The sequence below is a fragment of the Ceratotherium simum genome, chromosome 14 (assembly GCF_057802395.1).
Source record: "Ceratotherium simum simum isolate JZ-2026a chromosome 14, ASM5780239v1, whole genome shotgun sequence".
Taxonomy (NCBI): domain Eukaryota; kingdom Metazoa; phylum Chordata; class Mammalia; order Perissodactyla; family Rhinocerotidae; genus Ceratotherium; species Ceratotherium simum.
In genome coordinates this window covers 5,933,757-5,956,867 of record NC_141913.1, presented here as the reverse complement: position 1 = coordinate 5,956,867, position 23,111 = coordinate 5,933,757, and the positions used below count along the sequence as shown (strand labels likewise).

The following is a 23,111-nucleotide window of genomic DNA, read 5'->3' as shown; positions in this document are numbered from 1 at the left end:
GTCGTTTTAGTCTCTATTGTTTGCATGTTTTGTTTTCCCAAGTCAGGGTCCATGTAAGTCTTCCATGCACAGTGCTTGGCACATACATATTTTGAGTTGAGCACTTTAAACCATCTTCTAAATTTTAATACCATGGCTCCTCATAGCTGAAGAACAAAGCACAAACTTCTTACGATGACATTTATACCCTTCCCATACCTTCTTTCTTGTCTTACCTCTCTGAGCCCAAAGTCCACCTGGGTTCCACTTACACCAGAGCATCTCTCTGTCTGCTCGTATGCTTCTCCCCTTTGAACCTGTGTGTGTGGTATGATTTTTGTGTGGTGTCCCTTCCCTGCTTTCTTCTTCACTTTTTCATGTTCAGCACGCGCATTCCTCTCTCTGCAGACTTTCCTAAACTGCCTCCCCTCTCCCAAAGGAGCATGAAAGAGCTTCCCATCTATGTTCCTATGTATTATTTGTCCTTATTTCTCTACAAAGTCTTCCCTTGTAGAAGGATTCTGAGTTCTTTAGGATAAGAACTGTCCTTGCCATCTCTGTAGGCCCAGCGCCTAGCAGAGAACCTGGCCATAGCGATATTTGTACAATGAATGGGAGATGAATGCTGCTTACACTGAACAGAAAGATCTCATTGAAAGTTAATTAGCCATTGAGTATTCAGATGAGAAACATACCTGGAAAAATTAACGAGGTAAAGAACAGGATGGCTTTTTAAAATTATTTGCACTGACCTGACTTACATTGCTGTGAGGCAGTGAGAGGGCAACTGCTGCTGGAGCAGGACTCCTCCTGCCACGGGAGATGCAGGGTCCACAGAAGAGCGAAGATGACTCTGTAGCTCTCTACTCCGGTCCCTAGTTGGGGCCCTCCCTCGCCCCTCTCTAGCCTGGGCTAGGGTTTCCAAAAGGCAGAATTAGGGCTCCCTTCTCTGTGCTCCCACACCCCGTGTGTGTGTTCGTGCGAGGCGCTGTTTCAACAGGGGTGTGTCCTTGCCCCTGGTGCTCACAGCAGGCACTCTGACTGGGGCTTCGAGCAAGGCCTGGCACCTCCGTATCCAGTGGACGTTTTTGATCAGTGCTGGAAGGAGGGTGCATGGCGTGTAACCATCCCTTCTGCACTCTTGCACAGGGTCCTCTTCCCAATCTTGCTGAAGGCCTTACTCTAACATCCCTCTTGTCTCTTTACTGTTTCTATCTCTTTTGGGCTTTGCATGTGTGTATATGTGTATATATGTGTATGTGTGTGCATGTAGATGCATGTGTATGTGTGTGTACGTGTGTGTATGTCTGTACATGCATGTGTTTGGGAGGAGGATGGGTGATAGAGTTATTTCAAGACAGCCTAGGGAAATAAAAATATGAATAGCTGTCTTTATAAAAAGACTGAGACCTCCATTCTGGAGGATGCATGTCCCCTACGACAGAGCCAACCAAGAAAGAGCGAGTGTCTCAAGTCCACAGTGACTGCACGGCTGTCCAAGTGACAACCGCTTTGGAGGAGTACATGAAAGTAAACGTGTCTTTTAATTCTCATTTATCCTATACCCAGTATTGCTGCCAAGGAAGTCAGAGGACTACTGAACTAATGGATGAGAAAGGCAGAGAGGTACATTGCCCCAGAACCACAAATAATCCACATGCTTATGTCGACAGTAGAGCTGCTTAGACACTAATACCAGAGGCACAGAATGCCAACCACATGCCAGCATCCCTAGTCACTATGGTAGCAAAACTATGGTGCATGTAAAAACAGAAAAGTGAATCAGGTACAAGGGTGACTTTCATGAAGGGGTGAAAGCAGCATGATTTTTTTCACCTCTAATTCTGTTAGGGAAAAACATGGCTCAAAAACATAGTTCGTGAATAGAGCTTGAGGATAATTTAAAGACTAAGAAGACAGAGAAGCTAATAAATTCATTCATAGGGAAGGTTGCCTTAGTTAGACAAACAATTAATAGATCTCATTATTATAGTTTAATTAGAAAAATAATATACTCCCTTAGGAAGGATGAAAGACCATAATAAAAACAACAACTATTAAGAAGAATTCTGAATATAACCTTGTCTTAGATTTGTTCCTGACTGCGCTATTTATGATCCAACAGCACTTAACCTGAGAAATTAGTAGAAAATGTACTTACCTTCAGTTCTGAAGCAGGAACTTTCTGGCCAAGATGACTAAGAACAAATGAAGTTTGAAGAAAAGCAAGCAAACAGACCTTGGACCAGCAACGCCGGAACATATGCATCACTGGGAGAGACAGTTAGTTTGTTATCATAACCTCGAATAAATGTCATATGAAATGAACTGCATTTTTCTGGTAATGTGAAGTAGAGAAGTGGAAAGAAACAGTTAGATTAAGACATAATTTCCATGGGCTCAGCTAGACAATGTTGCTTCCATTGTTTATGACAAAGTTTATGGCAGATTATAGAATTGTAAACTTGCTCTTTTTTAACATCATTTTAGAATTGCATTTGGTTTTCAGACTAAGGAATTCAAAAACTGGGGTTTTGAGGAAATGGTTTTGGAATAATTTGTTTTAAAACTTCCAGCAAACTTCTCAAGACATCTTGCAAAACTTTGGCTCATTAATCTCATTAAGAAGAAGCGAATAACCCTATTATCCATATTTCATAAGTCTAAACAGTGGGACAGAGGGAATTGTGTGCTCAAGGGCACCTAATGGAGCATGTGCCAAGATAAGAAGAAAACTCTCATGTTCTCCCAATTCATCTTATCATAAGACTTCACAGAAACCACCATCAAGAGCTACATCATTCAATGCAAAACTGCTTAGTTTTAGAGTACAATATTGTTGGTTTTCTATTTGTCAACATCTGCAGGGAAGGACCACTGTTGGTAACAGGCACATCAACCTGAGCATTTAATTGCAACATAGGCTCAAGCTTGGGGATGGACCTGGGGCTTTGGGGCAGAGTCCAACCCAATGGCCATTTCTAAAAATATCTGTTCCAGCCCCAAGCTGAAAGATGTTCACATGTGTGTGGTCTGGAAAGGACTGGGGACAGAGGTCTGATTTGATTTCCCAGTCAGGGAAACACATTTTTAATAAAATGTCTTTCCTCTTGCCTGTCCCTGGCGCAAAGCATGTTCTCCCTGGGTGCTGCTGGACCCAGGGTCATTCCAAGCTTAGGATTGTTTGCGAGCAGTTGTGTGCCAAGCAATATGCCCTTGTTGCCTGTTCAACAGGCTCAAATGAGGGTATTCCACAGGCCTCTTTCCCACCAGAGCCACAGAGTTGAAACAGTATATAAAAGCTGGGCAGTTCCTTCGGAAAGCCACTGTTTGCGTTACCTGGCAAAGAGGAGACACTTTGTCCTCATCCTTCAGACTAGTAGCATCACAGAACCTTTGTCAAAGATCTACGGATCTGATTAGCTAGTTGGAGAAGCTGGTGGCAGGACTCAGGGAGTGGGTCCCAGGCAGGTTGGCATTGTAATATGGGGCGCTCTTTGAAGAAGGAAAGCCTCAGCGGGTTCCCTCTGTGTGGAGACCTGGGCTGCTCAATTTATGAGAGATGAGAGAGATTATGGGGAGGAGCAAGGAGGCCTAAGGATTTGGCTAAGCCCTAGGAAAAAGAGTGGGTTTGCTATTTTAGTTCTTCCTTTTTTTTTGGCTCATCTCCCTCCAGTTATGCAAGAAACTAGGGCAAAAATCTCTTGGAAGGAGCAGAGTAGACATGACATGAGATTTAGACCCGGAAGACATGGGTTAGAGTTCTAAATGCCAGGTGTCTGGGTCTCCAATTTCTTCCTGTAAAGTGGGTTGTTGGGAGAATTAAATGAGATTAGGTTTGTGAAAGTGCTTAGGGAACTGTAAAATCATACACCAATTCCTGTGGTTCTTATTAGAACTTAGTCCAAAATATTATTCAAATAGTGATCATTTTTTAAGAGATGCCCTAGCGAGAGAGAAATTCATTCAGCTTGTGAACATTTAAAAGCAAACTTGGGAGCTGAGATGCTGGTAGAACAGCTGCAACAGTGGATGTTATCATTGTACCACGTGCTCCATCACCAGCCCGTCTTTCTCCTCCAGAGAGCTGATGGAATAAGGGAACTTGAGAGAGCATCCAAGGAACTCCCGTGTGTGCAACCTTTAATCTCTTCTTATACAATCCAGCAGCTCAGCCCCTTTTCTTTGGCTCTTCACAACTCCACCCCCTACTCAGTGTTATGCCTCCATTACAGAAAAGTTAGAGCAGTTGTGAGAGAGAGCAAAAGTGATTTGGGGGGCAGGGAGGGAAAGAGGGAGACAGAGACTAATTCAGGAGACAGAGCTGGGGGAGGGAGATGGAACAGAGGAACAAGAAGAAGAGACAGGGCCAGGGATCTGTCTTTCAGATATGTGGGGTCGTGCCATTCGGACAACACATAAAAAGCTGAGGGTTGGAAAGTAACTCTGTAAAGAAAAACACGCTCCTGTGTTTCTCCTTTACTCACATGCTCACAATACTTCTGACACCACATGTGTGGGTGATTTCCCACACATCAGGCAATTCTCTGACACAATCTGCGTGTCCTACAATTCAATTCAGCTATGACACTATCTACCTGGAGATAGCATCAAATTCCACAGGTTAAGGGTTCAGTCCCACAAGACTGCCCCCACTTCAGATGTCAATTGAAGTCCCAGTTGTCTCCTGTGCTTCTGACTGACTATAAATCTAGGTTCCCACAGCCGCATCCCTGAGTTGGATAATTTGCTAGAATGGCTCATAGAACACAGAGAAACACTTACGTATGTTATTATAAAGGATATTATAAAATATACAGATGAACAGCCAAATGAAGAGATCCATAGGTCACGGTCTGGAAGAGTCCCGAGTACAGGAGCTTTTGTCCCCATGGAACTGGAGTGTATCACCCTCCAAGAATGTAGGAGTGTTCACCAACCCAGAAGCTCTCATAAGCTAATACTTTTGGGATCTTTATGGAGGCTTCACCATGTAGGCATGATCCATCATTAACTCAATCTCCAGCCCCCTCCCCTTCCTGGCGGATAGGGGGTGGGGCTGAAAGTTCCAAGCTTCTATCATGAGTTGGTCCTTCTAGTGATCAGCCCCCATCCTGAAACTCTCCGGGAGCCCACTTAGAGTTGTCTCATTAGAACAAAAGACGTTCTTATCTCCTAGGAAATTCCAAGGGATTTAGGAACTCTGAGTCAGGAACCGGGGTCAAAGACTAAATATTAGAACAAAAGATGCTCCTAGTGCTCTTATCACTTAGGAAATTACAAGGGTTTTAGTAGCCCTGTGCCAGCAACTGGGAATATAGAGCAACATACATATTTTCTATTGTTTCACAAATTCACAAATACCTTTGCCAAAGTATGCTTTTGAAGCAATAATAACAACTTACATAGCAGTTCTTATGTGCCAGCCACAATCATTACGTGTCTTACATATGTTGACATTTATTTTTCACATCAACTGTGGGAGGTGGGCTTATTGACCCCATTTACAGAGGAAGTTCAAAGAAGCGCAGTCACTAGGTAGAGGTATGATATGCACTTAAGATTTCATTCTGAGAACGGTGAGAAGCCACTGGGCTTTTAGACAGAGGAGTGTCATGACCTACTTCAGATTTTAAAAGCATCCCTCTGGCTGCTCCATGGAGAATGGATTGTAAGGGCAAGAGGAGAGATGGGGAGCGTCTATACAGGTGGGGGCCTAGTTGGAGTTGCTTGAGGAGGGAATGGAAAGTGAGGAAGTAGGAACAGCAAGTATGGACAACTACTTTCAGAAGTTTTGATGCGAGATATGTGCAGAGGGAGAGCTGGCATGCGGTAAAGGCATTCTTTTCAGGAAAGGATCTCCCGGGGCAGGTTTGTGTACTGAGGGGAACATGCAGTAGGTAGGGGCAGACCTGACAAGGCAGATGACAGTGCTGGAGAGATTGCAGGACACATGCTCTTGAAAAGGTAGGAGGGAACCTTGGACAGGAGTGGGGACACTTCACCCAGAATGACAAGATGGCGTGTGGGAGGTGATGGCCTGGTGGTGGGAAGATGAAGGCCTGCCTGCTTAAGTGCTTATTTCTCATGGAAGTGTGAAGCAATGTTATTTCATTTGCTCTAATAGTTGGGTGACTTCACCAACATCTGAGCTACCTAATGAATTAGGAGCATGTATTTGACACACATATAAGACCAAGAGGGCTCACCAAAGTCATGCCACCCAGAATGAAAAGGGTTGACCACAGACACAATTAGCTTCCAACCATAAAACCAAAGGAAGAAAATTTCTTACAGTTTTAGATTTTTTTTCTATTTTGACCCCGCTTCCAGTGTTCAAGGAAATATATTGAAATCCATTTGTGGAACACCTCTACCTGCGCAAAAAGCCCAGCAATAATGATTGACACAGAGTTGGTGCTCAATTAAAGATTCTTGTTCCACTCTTGACTGTTTTTTCATCCCCTTCTGTGTACTAGCACTTTCATATATATTAGCCCATTTGATCCTCATAACAACCTCATGCATTACGTACAATAAGGCAGAGATTTATCCATTCATTTACTCATTTATTCAGCACTCATCGTGTGTACCACGTGCCTGGCACCCTGCCAGGTGCTGGGGAGACAGATGTGTATGACATAGTCTCTGACCTAGGAAGACTTCAATATCTAGTTGTGAAGAAGGATCACGTAGGAATAAACGTGCAACACCCAAATGTTAAATGTGAAAAGCGTGATATCTGAAGTATATGTAAGACATTTGGGGAATTCAGTTGTCGAAGTGCCTGTTTCTTCATCAGGCAAGTGTGAGAACATCTTTCCACGTTGCTGAAGTTGCGTCCGTAAATAGGATTTTGTTAAGCAGATATGATTGGGAGTATTCCAGAAACAGAAGGAAAGCAATGATAAAAGCACATGCTTGGGGACATAGTAAGGAGTGGAGACAGCCCATCACAGTGGTTAACAGTATGGACCATGGAGCCAGACCGCTGGGGTATGGATCTTGGATTTGCAGCTGACTAGCTGTGTGATCTTGAACTAGTTGCCTAACTTTTCTAGGCCTTTATTTTTCAGTTTCCTTCTCTCTATAAAGGATACTAATATTTCCTACCTGAGAGACACTGTGCTCACCAAACATCACATGCACTCTTTCTTTCCAGTGTCCCTTACAGTGAGGTGGGGCCGATGGTGGATCAGTTCTCACCAAAGGACTGTGTGTGCAGTGATGAGTGTCGATTTCACACTGAGTGGGTGAATGCCCGTGTGCCTCCCCAGTCGTGTTCCTTTTCCCTTCTGCAGGGGCCTTGGAGGCCATGTGTTCTATATGATAAAACTACAGTGTTTCTGTCAGCCTGGGTCCCTGGGTGACAATGGAGAGAGAACCCTCTCTGAACCACACTGCCCATATAATGAGAAATAAACCTTTATATGCTAAGCCACTGATATTTTTGGGTTAATTTGTTACCACAACTTAGCCTTCCCTATCCTAACTAATACATTACCAGTTAGTGTTGTTATAAGAATCAAATGAATTAACATTTGTAAAGCATTTAGAACAACACCTGCCATATAGTAAGTGCTATGTAAGAATTTGTTAAACTAAATGCAAGGGTAGAGAGTGGGGAATAGTGAAGACATGGGGGGTAAGTAAAGCCAACATGATTTGGATCATGAAAAACCTGGTATGCTATATAAAAGAATCTGATTTTTAATTAGAGGAGTTTATTGAAAGTAGGTAAGAATTTTGGTATTGTGACTAGAAAGAATAAAAAGGCAGTGCCTTGCACACAGTAAATGCTTAATGATGACTAGCCTTTGTGTATCATGTTGCATTCTAATTGCAGAAGTTCCCTGACTGGTGGGTGGGGGTACAGTAGGAAGGGTGGGGGTACCAGTCACATTGTGAAGCTGATGACTGTTAGAAGGATCACATTGATTGATTTGGGGAGGAGGATGTGTGGTGGTGGCTATTTTTTTTTCCCCAAAGCCCCAGTAGATAGTTGTATGTCATAGTTGCACATCCTTCTAGTTGCTGTACGTGGGACGCGGCCTCAGCATGGCCGGAGAAGCAGTGCGTCGGCGCGCGCCTGGGATCCGAACCCGGGCCACCAGCAGCGGAGCGCGCGCACTTAACCGCTAAGTCACGGGGCCGGCCCAGTGGCTATTTTTGAAATAGGGATTTGTACCTCAGTCTCTCTGTGTGCAGGGCACTGCTCTCAGGGCTGGGAAGTCACAAAATAAAGGAAAGTGTAAGAGTAGGTCATAGAGTCAACACACTGGAATCAAAACATGTACTGCACTGTTGTCAAAGCAGTCTATTTCAGTTTCCAAGTGTGTATTTTGCTGAATGCTCATAAGAAAGTTAGTATGCACACTCTTTCCCCTCTAGGACAACACTCAGCTTGAGGTCTGAGCTGCATTAGCCCTCCATATCTCTGGACAAGTGCCTCTTTTTGAATCTGATTAGTGAGGCGCTCCGAGTTCCCCTTAAACCAGAAATGAAGAGGTTCTCAGCCACAGACAAAGTTCAACGCTTGGATGGAAATTCCACACACAACTGGTGGTTGATTTTTCCTTGAAGTTACCAAGCAAAGAAACATTTATGTTTTGATGTCCTATGGAGTAACCTCAGGTGGCAAAAGATGTTTGTGGAATATCTCCCATGTTGTTTGCGGCACTAAACCCTAGTCATCTCACAGAGCTCCAACCTCTGCTGTTCTTTTTGTTGATTCACTGATGCTAACTTCTTTCTGTGCAGGTGTACATGTTCTTAATATATGTATTTAATTATTGGACAAATCTCAGATCATTGTGGATAATAAAATGATGCCTAGGATCTTAAAGAAAGGGCATATTTCTTCCAAATCATGATAGGAATGGTGGGATGCCCCATGGGAATGTTTGTGACTTGATGTCATTGCTTGTGTCCTGAAAAAGTGGATTTTAGGGGATATAATGATGTTCATAGAAAGTGCTCAGGAGATAAGCTGTGCAGAGTACAGAGAGAAGAATTTGAACTAAGGATCACCAGTAGCTAGCAGTTGGTAGCTTTGGAGTAAGCAGAAGATGGTGGTGATACAGTTTGGGGACGTGAAACACAATAGACCTTGCTTTGGGAAGCTGGGCTCGTGCACCTGAATGAGATCCAAAATCAGGTTGTTAAGGACCAAACTGGAATGTGGATGTGCGCACGTGGGCGTGCATGTGGTGTGCAGTCATGGCTGTGTGAGTTCCAGGGATGTGTTTCTGCTTCAGTACATTTCTATGGATGGAGCTGCATTGTATTAGTCCTGTTAGGCGAGGGTATGATAGGATAATCATCCGCGTGGGGAAGCTGCATAGTCTGGAACTAAAAGTAGTAGACTATGTCAGCCAAATCCAAGTGTTTTGGGGATAAGATCTGAGGAATAAAGGCATTTTAATAATCTTCTTAACCATGCAGAGGGAGGAGAAGAAGACATGCAGAATAGAGGATTTTAGAAGGGGAGATATATGGGATCTTGTTTTCATATGATAGTAGAAAAATGAATGTTGAGAAAGGGAAGAAACCATGAGTAGAATTAAAAATTACAGAGGAACTTCCAGATTAAGATAAGGTTAAAAATGAGAAGGATAAGTCACTTGACCAAATCAGCCAACGTAAGAAAACAGAAACAGAGGTGACCACAAATTACAGTGAATAACATATCTAAAGGAAGAAGGAAGAAACCAAATGAGCAGTATAGCCGTACTCCCTGGGAGCTCTCTGAAGCGTCCTGGCAAAAGTGGGGACAGAAAGTTTAGGATAAAAAGAAAAAACAACCCAGATATATGTTGTGAAAAGAATCACATCTAAGAGGAACACTAAACAAGAGCTGAAAGTAAACTACTGGGAAAATAGGTACCATGTAAATGCAAACACACAGAAAATAGTTGTCATTTTATTAGTGTGAGACAGTGTAGAAGTTGTGAATAGTATTAAGAAGACAGAGAAGGATATTGTTATCCAGTGAAAAAAGGGAACAATGAAGATGATATAATACTCAATACTCAGTATAGACAAAACAAAATACCGGCTAAATATTTAATGGAAAAGCTATTAGAATTATAAGGAAAACTGGAAAGTAATAATATTATTCACAACTTGACTAATAATCTTTTTGGGGGATTTAACACTCTTCTTTCTAAACTTGAACAGTTCTACTTAAGCTAAAAGCAAGGACTCGAGGAATGTGAAAAATGAACTTGACTGCCTGTGCTTTTCTTGTGTATATGCTTGGTGTGTTTGTGCAAATATGTACACATAAGTGGGTATATGTGTGGGTACAAATAAAACTTTGAATTTCAAACATAGAAGATATACATTTTCATGAAACAGTTTTTAAAATCACGTTAGTAGATAGTCCAATAAAATTGGATTTATTGGGTTAGTTCATAATCAAATACAAGTGAAAATAACTATAAGATGACCAAACAAATCTTAATTATTCAGAAATTAAGAAAGAAATTTCCTCTAAAGGAAATTAAAACCAAATGACAAACTTATCTAGAAAATAATGAAAAGGAGAACACCTCATTTTAAGACTTATGGGACAAAGAGAGTAAGATATATAGCTTTATATACCTTTGTTATTAAAGAGGAGAGGTTAAAAACAAAGGTATTTAGTACTCATCTTAAGAAATGAGAAAAAATGCACAAAATAAGAAGATGGAATTAATAAGGATAAAATAGAAATTAAAAAAGAATAGAAATGATAAATACAGTTAAGAGCTTTGGTAGCCCATGATCAGGCCTGCTGTCTCTCTGCCCCGTATTGTTTTGTAAACACTGTACTGAAAACTTTCGAGGCCCTGGGCTCAAAGATTCAAAATTTGAGTGACCAGGCAGTAAGAATGTGGTCTATTGGCTGAGATGTCGATCAAGTGGCCCTTTGGGTTGCAGAGGAATGCAAACCTATAAGGAAGGACATGCCAGGCACCCTTGAGCTAACAGGGCCTCCATCCGTGTCACGTGCAGAGCCACCAACCAATGGCATATCTTCATGAGATACAAGGAAGGCATGGGAGAGCTGTGTCCACTTTACCATTTGATATGTTGAAAAGTCTCATTTACCTGAGCTAAGAGGTTGATTATCCAATTAATGTGTATCTGAGTGGGTCATGAGCTTTTAAAAACCCTTTTTGAATCCAATTGAGAAAAAAAAAAGATGGTAAACAAAAGTATACAAGATTAAGGAATGAGTAGAGGCAAAGGATAAGGAAAAGAGTAGTAAAGAGTTATGAGAGACAAACATGTGCAGCTTCAGACAAGAGATTTGATTCTAGTACAGGAATTCCATTCTGGAACGTGAGAAAATGTGCTACCAAAATTCACCCAAGAAGTAGAAAATTTGAATAAATGGGATTATTATAGAAGAAATAGGGTGAGAAATGTGGTAGAAAAAAAAATTCTGCAGTTACACAGGTACAAGAAACACATGTTTTACAGCTGAACTTTAATCTTTAAGCAACAGATAATTCTGTTATCTAAACTAATAGAGACCATTAAAAATCACAGATAAATCCATCTTATATTTTTGAAATTAGTATAACCATAACAACAAAACATTATAAAGTCTTAAAAATGTAGAAATATAGACCACTTTTCCATATGAATATAAAGGCAAAATATATTTAAAATATTAACCAATAGAATCTAGCAGCATATGAAAAGAATAATACATGATGATTAAGTAGGGTTTATTCTGATATCAAGAAATAAGGCAATGTAATTTATTATATCAGCATATTAAAGAAAAGAATCATGTCACTAGATGCTGAAAAGACATTAAAAAAATCAGCTAACAATACCCATAACAATCCTAAGAAAAACAACCATAGAAGGAAGTTTCTTAAATATGACATAGAACAGGGGTTTGCAAACTTTTTATGTAAAGAGCTGGGTTGTAAATATTTTAGGCTCTGTGGGCCATCAGTCTCATCATAACTACTCGACTCTACTGTTGCAATGTGAAAGCAGCCACAGGAAACACAAAGGAATGAGGATGCTGTGCTCCAATAAAACTTGATTGATGGACACAGACATTTGAATTTCATACAATTTTCATGTTTCATGAAATATCTTTCTTCTTTTTAATTTTTTTTAAACAATTTAAAAATGTAAGAACCAGTTTTAACTCACAGGCCATACAAAAATAGAATTTAGCCAGCAGGCTGTAGTTTGCTGCCCGATATAGACTATTGTGGTAGATTGTACTATTTTTCAAAATATTTTCTGCCCCTTTCTATGGTACCCCCTACTCACTCTTCTCTATGAGAAGATTACATTTCCCATCTTACTGAAGTCAGGCTTGGCCACATAACTTGCTTTGGCCCATGAAATATGAGCTGAAGAGATGTGTGCCACTTAAGGGAGAAAGTTTTATGATCCATGTCTTGGTTCCACCATCACACTTTTCTCTCTGCCACAATAATTACAACCTCTTATTTAGGAACAAGATGCCAACTATCTTCATTATATTTCAACATTGCTTTAGTAGGCCTAGCTAACGGGATAAGAGAAGATAATAAAATATTGAAAGAGATAAAATTATTTACTTTTGCTGATATTTTATAATAAAAAATTAAATAATAAAACCTTAATAAAATGATGGCATTTTGGTGAGGTGATTGGATAAAAGATAAATACAAAACAGTTTTTATTGTTAACCAGCAAAAATAAGTAATAAATTGAGATAGGAAAAAGAATTCCAATTCACAGCATAAAAAATGAGGAAATTATTAGGAATTCAATTTAATACTAAACCATAGGAACTATATGAAGAAAATTACAAAATCTTTTTGAAGGATAAAGCAAGATATGAAAATATAAAATTATCTACTATGTTCTTAGATGTGAAGACAATGTAAACTTATCAATGACCTCAAAATTAATAAATAACTTTAACGTAAATCCAATTAAAATCCCATCTTTTTGAATTGCATAAAATAACGATAAAATTTGTGTGGAATAATGAATATCTGAGAGTAATCAAGAAAACAGTAAGTGTGGACTTACTTTGCTAGTTTTTTTTCAGTCAGGTCAAGAAACCTAGAAGCTATAAATGTATTAAAAGAGGATTTGACCTCATTAACATTTGTAGGACAAAGGATCTCATGAAGTAAAATGACAAATTATAATTTGGGATCAAAATATTTTCACTGCATAAGTCAGATAAAGGGACTTCCCTCAGGCATTTCCTGTCTCTGTTCTGGCCTTATATTTCTCCACAGCACTGACCTCCATCAGACATAATGTACATTTTATTGATTGATTGACTAATTGTCTGTCTTCCCACATTAGAGTGGAAGCTACCTGAAGGCAGGGATTTTTGTGTTTTCTTAGTGCCTAGAAGAGTGCCCGGCTCTAGTACGCATTTAATAAATATTGTTGAATGAATAAATGACTATAAAAATACTGTACAAACAGGTAATAAAAAGACAAACAATGCAATAAGAAGGGGGTCAAAGCTTATAAAAAGGCCAATCATAGAGAAGCAGATCTAAGAAACCAATAAATATATAAAAGGTTCAGTTTGGTATTGGTCAGAAAAATGGAAAATAAAGTAACAATGACATTTAACTTCTCACCAATTAGATTAGTGAAATTAAAAATGATTATAACTTCTTTTCCTGGCAGGAATATGTGGAAAGGATATTCATATATATTGCTGGAGGAAATTAGAATTGTTACAGTATTTTGAGAAATCAGTCTAGCATTATCTTGTAAGATAAAATACATTTATCCTTGGATCAGTGAGCTGGCCTCTGAGAATTTATAACATATAAATAAAAACACTGGTATTTAAGGATATGTCTAGAAGGGTATTGGTTACAAAATGGCAACAAACAGAAAATAAACATACTATCAAATGAGAAATGATTTAAAAAATCATGGTGTGTCCAGGCTATGGAATATTTATGGCATTTTGGAATGGAACAATCTAGCCATTAAAAAGAATGAACTAGAGGTAAACTAATTGATTTTCAAGAGATATTGTTGGGTTAGAAAAGCAAGATGCAGAAAATACATAATATAATACCAAATTGGTAAAACAAACAATGAAAAACATTAAATACATACGTCTGTGTGTTTGTGTGTGTGTATGGGTGTGTCTATGAGTATATGACTATGTAGAAGAAGGTGTGAAGGAAGGAAATGAAAAAAAGAATGAGGTAAATCCATACCTATTTATAGAAAAATAATTGTTAAGTGAAAAGAACCAATTGCATAATAATATGTATAATTTGTTTACATTTGCATTCAAAACATCTGTCTCGATGTATGTATCTAAATATACCTAAAATATGTCACGACACCAAAATCTCGATGATGGATACTTCTAGGGAGAAGGGTTTATGGAGGGGGAGGTGGAAGGGGTCATGAGATAAGTTTTCTTTTCATTTTATACAGTTTTAAAATGTTTTTTTTCTTCAGAATGATGGTAGATTTTATTTATACAAAATAAAAAAAATTAACAATGGAGGACAGGATTTGTCTTGACTCATTTTCCCATTTGTGCAGTAGGACTTTTAGGTGTGTTCTGTCTGCGTCTGAACCTTCTGGGTTTCCTTCCTCTGGTTTGCCCATTTTTTGATTGGGTGGATGTAGAAGGAGGAAAATACTGTGTGTGTTTGTGTGTGAGTGTATGTATGTGAGTACATGGCTGGGAATCAGGATATAATAGATAGTAATATCTGAATCAGTGAATGGCAGGACCCTTAAGATTCTACATACCCTATGTTTTCACTGGTTGGTTTAAGGAAACGCAGCTCTCAATGGTGCTAGCCTTGGCCAGGGAATTCGTGTAGTGGAAGAAGACAGCTCAGTCCCTATGCATGACAGATGCAGTACACTTATTGTATGGGATGGAGGTAATCTAGGGTGGGAAAGTAACACACATCTCTCTTTCTGGTAGAATTGTGGGTTTTGCCATTAGCTTTGTCATGCTGTGTCTGCCTGACAGCCCTTCCTAATTTCCCAAGAACTACTGCCTAGGGAGTATGAGTAGTCATGGAGACCTCCTACTTCTCATCCCAACTGTACTGGTCATCTCAGGGTTTCACATGAATTGTGGCTGGTACTTTAGTTGGCAGTAAGATACAGGGCAAGGCTCAGAGAAAATGTCCAATAATTTACTCAAGTATTTTCTCATTTATCCATTCTTTCCCCTTCTCACCTGTCAGCACATCCATATTTGACTGATATTTATGAAGATCTATGTGCAATCTTGTCCTATGGCTGGGGATACGATGAAAAATAAGATCCATAGCTGCCTCCTGGAGCTCATTAGCTAGGTCTGAAGTCAGACAAAGTACACACTCTACTCGACTATAACATGCACCATAAAATAGGCATGTGTTGAGCACCCTGAAAGCAGAAGTAGAAGTAATTAGTTCTGTTCTGCGTGAGGGGCTGTAGGATCTAGGAAAGTCTTCCTGGAAGTGATGTGGTGCAGGATCTGGAAGGAGGAATAGGAACCTTCCAGGCAGAAAGGGGGGTGTATTGAATAAATAGAAGGTTGCAGAGGACGGGAAGGCATACCGGGGAAGAGAAGGCGCAGACAGAGCATGGGACCCAGAAGCGCATGAAGAACCCAGCAACTCTGAGCTGTTCAGCTGGAACTGAGGAAGGAGCAGCAGGGTCAAGGCTGGACAGAACTCAGAAGAGCGTGGCCACTGAAAGACTTTCAGTGAGGGACCCACATGATCCTACCTGCATTTAAGAATAATTAAAAGCATGACTAGCACACCATTCCTTTCCTGTCACCCAATTCCACTGTAATTTCCCTTGGTAATATTACCATATAATATACAAGCTAGACCACAGAAGTATAAGTTGACCTAAGATCACCATATAAAAATATTAAGCCTGGCTTAGTTTATGGTTGTGACAAAATTTGAAGAAGAACAATTTTCTATACACATTTCAGCATGTCCAAGAGAGTTCCATGTACCTCACCTGCTGGTCAAGATGTTTTTTTTCCCCCCAAGATTACCTCACCACAGAAAGAAAACAAGAGAAATAAACTGGTTACTACCGAAAACACTTTTGATATGCAGAAGTACGTATAGTCCAGAGAACATTTTTAAACTTTCCCATATATCCAGATCTCATTGGTCTTGGAAGTGAAGTGTTTTGTACTACATCAGAATCCCCTTCACTGTATGATTCCAAATCAGAGTTGGCTAAAAGAGAAAGTTGCTTGGAACTGAGCATGCAGAAGCAAGCAGGAGCCGTGATGTTCTGAAGGTCATCCTGTGAGAGGCAGTGAGAGAAACAGGTGCCAACAGACCCCATTTGTTCCTAGTGTCTCCTAGTCTCTCTGGTGTCAAGTCCTCTTCTGGACTGCTAGTCAGGCTGTCCTCCAGTGCCCCAGGCACGTGGTTAGGTAGATGCCGAGGCCAAGCTTACCGTCCACTCCCTGCCTGCTCTCCTTGGTGACCCTGCTCTGGTAGCCTGACACACTGGCTTCAGGAGGGCTGCTTGGTGACTTCACTCTCATCCTCCAACTCTCTCTTTCAGATTCCTACTTCTCCAGCTTTTACCACAGTGTTATAGGATCTTATTCCTACAATACATCCCTTATTTCATAATACTCATAATGGGTTTGCATCTCTGATTGAACAATGATTGAGGAAGAATTTTGTAGTTAAAAATGGGGTGTTCAGTAACAGAAACCTAAAAAATGTGGCTTTGGGTCTGAGTGGTAGGTAGAGGCCTGAAAGTTTCCAAAGAGGCTTTAGTGAAGGCTTGAAGGACAGGGAGAAAACTTTTAAAGCAGACTATGGAAAAGGGGACCCATGTTACACAGTGATGGAATACTAGTTGAAACTGTGGGCTTCAACAGTATGAAGGTACAATGGATACCTAACAAACTCCTGGATTTGACTAAGCAGATTTCAAAGTAGAATTTTGAAAGTGCCAACTGGCTTCTTTCAGCTCTCTAAAACAAAGTATAGGAGAAGCTAGATGAGTTAGAGGGCAACTATTTAATTTTCAAGCAGAATTCAGAGGAAATATAAGGATCCAGGATTTACTATGTTGGAAATAAAGCAGTTTCTCATCCCCAGCGTCTCCAGATAGCAAGATATTCTGAAATTAGTAAATGGCCTTACGGAAATGATAAAATCCAGAGCACTTCCAGCATAACATACCCTCAGAGTAAGGTAGTCTTAGATCAGACACAAGAGATTTAAAGTGGTGTCTTTAAGCTAGACAAAAATTCTTCTAATAATATCAAGGGTGTGCCTTGTACACCTGTCAACTAGACAATTGGGCTTCTAAGAATCTCAAAGTCATTCTCCCATATCAATCTTACATGGAGCTCAAGGTAAAGAAATGCCTATATCAGAAAAAGGATGTGGTATGGCTTTTGTCTAATGGAGTGTGATTGCGACTTTTGTCTAATTTTATGTATAAGAAACTCACAAAGGTTTTAAAGGAGTTGTATCATCCTGGACTGAAAGGGACAAAGTTTATAATAAAAAGGGGACTCTGGGCCCTTAAGCTCCTATGGGCAGGAAGCAGGTTGAGAAATTTCTCAGCTGCAACATGGGCCATTTCTTATAAGAAAAGAAGAAGGATTGAGAGGATGGAGCTAAGTATCACAGAGAACTGTGATACTTAGTAACACAGATGAACTGCTCCATGCAGGAGCACTGGGCCCTAATCAGAGAACTGGTGACATGGGTCCAGCTGGATTTCACAATTGCTCTGGACCAGTGGCTGTGTGCTTCCTCCCTCTCCCCTCCCTTTGGAATGGGAGGATTGATAGCAATGATCCTCTGCTTGTTCCATTTTGCATATATTTGAAGCTGATAACTTGTCTCCTTAGTTTACAGGTCTTCAAATTGAGATAAATTACCCAAAAAGTTATGCCCAAGGAACCACAGTGGAGGGGTCTTATCTTGTGATTTGGATCACAGGATCCTGAAATTTGAGTTGATGCTTTCACGAGCACCAGACTTATAGGATCTTGGAAGGGGATAGGGTATTTTCTGTACAGGAAGGACTTGGATTGGTGTAGCTAGAGGGCAGACTGTGAGAGCTAATGTCCAAAAATAACCTAAAATAATTCCTTTGCTTCCTGTATGCACACGATGCTTCTCTCATCGGGAGCTCATGTCTCTCTCCTTGATTCAGGGGTGGGTCTATGACGGCTTTAACCAATAAAAATATAGAAGAAATGGGGCCAGCCTGGTGGTGCGCAGTGGTTAAGTTTGTGTGCTCAGCTATGGCGGCCTGGGGTTCGTAGGTTCGGATTCCGTGCGTGGACCTATGCACCACTCATCAAGCCATGCTGTGACAGTGTCCCATATATAAAGTAGAGGGAGATGGGCACGGATGTTAGCTCAGGGCCAATCCTCCTCACCGAAAAAAAAAATACGGAAGAAGCGTATTTTGGAACTTTTGGATTAATATTTAAAGAATACCTGCAGCTTCAGCTTCTTCCTTTTTGAGAAAGCCATTATGCTGGGGGGAAGCTCTAGCAGTTACACGAAGAGGCCAACATGAAGGAAGAGTGAGGGGACCGGCGAATGGCCCCCACTGAGCTCCCCCACAGCTGGCACCAAGCCGCCAGCCACATAAGTGAGCCATCTCGGAAGTGGCCACTCCAGCCCCAGCTGAGCGACTCTAACCGATGCCACAAGAGCAAAAAGCAAAGGTGCTCATAGCTCAAAAAGCAAATCCTGCTTGTACTGCAAAACTATGAGCAAGAAAGTGACTCTTCTTGTTTTAAGCCACTAAATTTTGAGATGATTTTTTATGCAGTAACAGATAATCTACATCAAAAGTAATTTTCTTCTCTGAAAATTTCACCTATTGCTAGAAATTCTCAACAATGAATTTAAAGTGGAAAGCACTGATGACTAACAGGGCATTGCAAAAAGAACTAGTTTTAAAAACAATAAGAGAATGGAGGCAAGTAGGGGCATATTTGAGTATGTTTTTGGAACAGAATAATTATATGTTTTGGAGATCTTAAATGTTGAATATAAAATCAGAAAATCTGAATTTGATCAATTTGAGACTTGTGATCCATTTTAAAGGAAAAATCTTTGAAAACAGAAAATATTGTCATATGAAAGAAAACACATACAAAATATAATGTCATTTCTGAGAATAAATCACAGACACAGAGAATGGAAGAGACCAATAGGATTGGATCCAGAACTAAGAGTTCTGGATCTCAGCACTGAAAAAGAGCACTTTTCTTATTTCAACTGCGTATGTTTCTACAGAACTAGTTGAAAATTGAATCTTAGCAAGCTAAATCTGTTTATTTTGGTTATGTTCATAGTTAATTCTGCAGCGAGGCTCAATCAATTAAATGTTGAACTATGAGGAAGCACAGGGGTCTCTATTGGCTCTATACAGGTGAATATGGCTGAAAGTAAAAAATCAAGATCCCCACCGGATGTCAGCTAAGATTTATGGGGATTCATTTCACTACTTCTGCCCTCAGGCCAGCACCAGAAGAATGTGAGCATTTTGGCAGAAAACTACCATGTTTGTATTATTGGGAATGAGGATGTTTTCACTCAGCACCTGGTGCCAAATACGTCTCCTCCGTATGCCTCCCTAACTTCATTACAAAACATTGATTCTTGCTTTGTATGAATGAAGTTTTCCAGATGAAACTCTTGGAATAACAGCAGAATAATTCTTGGAATAACCAGTTTCCTTCTTGTCTTATTCTCCTCAAACGCTCTACCTCCCTTCAGACAATGGAAAATAATTTGGCATCATAATTATCCCAATTTGGTGTAATTTAGAATCTTTGGAACTATTGTCTTGTGTGAATCTGATCTTTGTCCTTGATTTCACAAGCAGGCCTCTTGCCAAGTCAGAGAGGGAGGTGGCTGGGGCTGCTGGGCAAAAATTGTTTGGGTGGACATGCACTTTCATACAGTAGTAAATTTATCTATCCTCACTCACCTGGGACAAACTGCCCTGAGTGTTCTGATTAAAACTTGTTTTCCCTCTGCAGACTCTGTAGTGAGAATTTAGAATGTTCATTTTGGCAGGAACTATGCCTATTTATGTATTAAAGCTTGAAATATAAGCCTTTACAATTTAAGAAGCTTACAATCATGAAATTCCTAATAATTTTTCTCTTTAGCAAAAGAAAAAATGAGGCATGAATATGGAAATTTTATAAATCTTAAACATCAATTGCAATCAAATGCAGGGATCACAAGCCAGAAATTAGGGAGAACTCTGGCCTCATGCTAGGCTGGTGGCAGTAACGATGATGAAAATTTGGTAAATTCATTTCCTAAGAGGGAAAGTTCCCAGACCAGCTGAGGGTCTGGAGGCCTGAAGATTGAGAGTAAGAAGGGTGTTACAAAAGTTGTACTTGCACAATCTCCACGTTGTCAAGTGAAGAACATTGTTAAAGAATCATTCATTCAACGAATGCTCACTGGGGATCTATTTACCAGGGTACAATATTTCTCTGTCCTCAAGGAATTCATTGTTTGATGAGTTATAATTATATCATTTTTTTCCAATGTGCGGTAAGAACGATGTTTAAATACATATAAATACTTGCTAAGACAAAGCAAAGGCCAAAAGCAAAAAAAAAGCTGGTCATTATTTGGGTATTGTTTTTAGAACTTGAGGACTGGCTATCCCATTGTTCAGTAATCATCTTTTCTCACTGTATTTCCCCTCCAGCTCTAATAAATAAATGACTTTTTACTGAAATTTTTAATTATTCTTGTCTCCTCTACTTATGTTTTAAAATATTAGATAAACAATTCTTCAAGGTACAACCTACATGCTTATGGGGTAGCTTATAGGGGCAGTATGGAGAGAGGGGCAGCACAATACAGTGGCAAATTTGGGAGTCTAGAGTCATGCTAATTGGTTTAAAAATGTATTTGTGCAACTTGGTCTTCATGAGAACTTGGACAAATTACTTAGTTCTCTAAGCCTCAGTTTCCTCACCTGTAATGTAGGGATGAGAATGATAGTATTGATATCCTAGGGATGTTGTGAGGACTAAAGGAAATAGGCTATGTAAAGAGCTTAGAACAGTGCCTGACACCTTGTAAGCAGCCAACAGATATTTGCCCTTTTTATTTGTGCAAGAATAATATAGAAGGCAACAAAAAGGACTTCTGTGAGATAGGGAAGTTTGGTCAACCATTTTGTTTATCAGCTTCAAAGAACTTAAAGTGACATGCTCAAGGTCATCCAGCTGGGTGGAGGTGGAACTAGAATTACAACTTGGGTTTCTGGACTCGCGTTCTCTTCTCCCATGCCAAGTCCGTGACTCCCCACTTCTACAGTGATGCACACACAGAACCATGATATCAGATGTTCCACTGCTACACACGAGCCGTAAATGTGTGGGGCTGGGTGGTGTAGCTCATTAATCTCTGCTTTACTGTGGCTACTTTTTGATGGTGGACCTGGAGAAAGAGAAAGCACCAGAATGTGGGGCTTCCAGCTCCAGGACTATAACACATTACTTAGAAGCCTACTAAAATTTAGACTAACTTTTAGGAAGCATTGTCAGAGTAAGTTGTACCCACTGATGATTCTATTTTCTGGACACCCACTATCCTAGCAATAGATAAACACTGTGCTTGTGTAAACAGTCCTAACAATCATGTCTCCGATGCCCAGAGGTTGGGGAATGCAATATTATGATTATGATTATGTAGATACACTGGTTGACAGAAAGTTACCATATACTATAAACCTGTGGTAATACTTAAGGAATTAGAATTCAACGAAAGATAGCCTGTGTATCAGTTATCTATTAATGCATATCAAACCACCCCAAAACTCAGCGTCTTCAAACAATAAGCATTTATTACTGAGCAGTTCTCCTGGTCTTGGCTAGGCTCCATCATGAGTTTGCACAGTCAGATAGATAGTTCTGCAGATGTTGGCTGGGCTTTCTCAGATGTTGGGGGTGGCTGGCTGCAGGCTGGTCTAGGATGGCTTCAGCTGGCCTCAGCATGACTTCCCTCCACATTGTCTTTTATCTTCCAGCAGGCTAACTCGGCCTTGTTTACATGGCAATGGCAGAGTTCTGAGATGGAGCAAAGCACGTCAGATTCTTTAGCCGTATGCTTGAAACTGGCACATCATCACTTCCCCCACATTCTATCGACCAAATCAAGTCTTAAGACCACTGAGATTCAAGGGGTGGGGGAATAGTCTCCACTTACTGATAAGAAGAGCTTCAAAGTGACACTGCAAAGGGCACAGAAAAATTGCTACCATTTTTACAATAAATCTATCTCAGTTTGTGTAGTAAAAATGACATACATTTTGGAGTCAGATCTATGTTTGGTCACTAGTTCTCTGGTTACTAATTTTATCACCTTAGATAAGTTGGCCATAATTAAATCTATCTTACAAATGGCACATCCATGATGTTAATTTCCTTCCCATAGATGCTATGTATAGAATGGATTATGCCTTTCTTTGTATTATAATATGTTATGGACTGAATTGTTTCTCCCCCCCCATTCACATTTTGAAGTGCTAACCCCCCGCAATGTGACTGGGTGTCCTAATAAGAAAAGGAAGAGACACCAAAGATCCCTCTTTCTCCCCATTCACATAGAGGAAAGGGCATGTGAAGACACAATGAGAAGGCAGCCATCTACAAGCCAGGAATAGGTCTCACCAGAAACCAACCCTGACGGCACCTTGATCTTGGACTTCTAGCCTCCAGAATTGTGAGAAAATATATTTCTGTTGTTTGAGCCACTCAGTCTGTGGTATTTTGCTATGGCAGCCTGAGCAGACTAATACATAATAGATATAATATATTAAAATTATTGTGCTATAAGATCATTGTTATGAACATTATTTGTCCTTGTGTTGTAAGCATGTGGAAGGATTAGTTAATAAACAATTTTATTTCACAAAGTAACTCACACAAAAATTTACTGTAAATGTTTGTATGATAATGACAAATGATTTACATACACATTTAACAGTACATATATGTATATTAAATCTTATGTCTAATACGCATATATTTAATAATAGTGCCTAAGCTCAGTGCACTACACACAGTAGCTACTCAAAACATTTTTTTTTTTGTGAGGAAGATCAGCCCTGAGCTAACATCCAATGCC

General features: G+C 40.0%; 1 long non-coding RNA gene across 1 annotated transcript in view; it reads right to left on the bottom strand.

Moving 5' to 3' along the window:
• Window positions 1-21,762: 21,762 nt before the first annotated feature.
• The window catches only part of LOC147915250 (uncharacterized), an 82,021-nt gene continuing 80,672 nt past the window's right edge, over window positions 21,763-23,111 (bottom strand). Inside the window, exon 3 of the long non-coding RNA XR_015554246.1 lies at window positions 21,763-22,051. This is a non-coding gene — a long non-coding RNA (uncharacterized LOC147915250). The remainder of the gene's footprint in view (window positions 22,052-23,111) is intronic.